Here is a 1,122-nt window from a genome sequence, read left to right as displayed (position 1 = left end):
TTTGAGATCAAGTCTCAGTCTGTTGCCCAGGCTGGAGTGCAGTAGCTCACTGCAACCTCCATCTCCTGGGTTCAAGCGATTCTCCTACCTCAGCCTCTTGAGTAGCTGGGATTATAGGCACCCACCACTACACCGGCTAATTTTTATATTTTTAGTGTTTTAGAGAAGGGCTTTTGCCACTTTGGCCAGGCTGGTCTTGAATTCCTGACCTCAGGTGATTCGTCTGCCTTGGCCTCCCAAAGTGCTGGGATTACAGGCATGAGCCACCATGCCCAGCCAAAGCATTGCCTTTGGAATGCTCCCTGGCAGAATAGAAATTGTGTTCTTTAGGAGAGGAGCACATTGGCCCAGTAAACTTGTTAACACATTTGCATGAATTAGTGCATTTGTTTTTAGTTTTTTGTGATATACATAGTTGGATCCTCAGGGAATGGAATCTAGAACAAGTTTCACCTGAAGGACAGGGAGTTGGGAAATATCACAGAACAGGTTCTTGAAGGAGTCAGGACTAAGCAGTGTGGACTGGGGGACGTTTGAAAAGTCTCAGATGCCAGGGGGGTTGCATAGCTTAAGAAGTAAAGGCTGGGAACCTGAAAACAAACTCTGTTCTTGTCACATGTTTTCTGGTCTTGTCTGGGTTTGTGTTTGTTTGTAGTTGAGTTCTGCCATCTTCGTGGTGCTGCTGAAGATCCTGATCATGGAGAAAAGTCAGAGTGCCCAGTGACAACCCAAGAAATTCTTTCCAGAGACATACCCATTGGATACCAAAATCAGTTTGGATAATCTGTCCAACCGTTCTTGATAAGTTATCTGAATAATAAAAAAACTCAACAGAGGAGGTAACAGTTTGAACATTTTATTGTCTAATTTGAAGATGTTTGCCTATTTGTTTGATAGAAGAAAATGAGGCACAGAAAAACTTGAGTACCTTATTTTTAAAATCGCATTAGGATTAAAAGGTTAGCCTGTAGTATATCCAAGTATTGGTATGTGGTCCCATTTCTAGACCTCTGAAATCCAAAAAGCTCAGAAAACCAAAAGTTATTTTTCCAAATATTTTCTTTTTTCTTTTTTTTTTTTTTTTTTTATCATGTTTTTCTTTTTTTTTTTTTTTTTTTTTTT

The 1,122-nt window shown here is 40.0% G+C and overlaps 1 protein-coding gene across 1 annotated transcript in view; it reads left to right on the top strand.

The window, feature by feature from the left end:
• Positions 1-836, top strand: part of N4BP2L2 (NEDD4 binding protein 2 like 2) — a 100,038-nt gene extending 99,202 nt beyond the window's left edge. The window contains exon 10 of the mRNA XM_017537936.2: positions 656-836. The gene's annotated coding sequence lies outside the window, so the exon portion shown is untranslated. The remainder of the gene's footprint in view (positions 1-655) is intronic.
• The last annotated feature ends 286 nt before the right edge of the window (positions 837-1,122 follow it).

The sequence above is a fragment of the Cebus imitator genome, unplaced genomic scaffold (assembly GCF_001604975.1).
Source record: "Cebus imitator isolate Cc_AM_T3 unplaced genomic scaffold, Cebus_imitator-1.0 Scaffold108, whole genome shotgun sequence".
In the NCBI taxonomy this organism is placed as follows: Eukaryota; Metazoa; Chordata; class Mammalia; order Primates; family Cebidae; genus Cebus; species Cebus imitator.
Note: the sequence above shows the minus strand (reverse complement) of the source record. Positions and strands in the feature narration are given on the sequence as shown.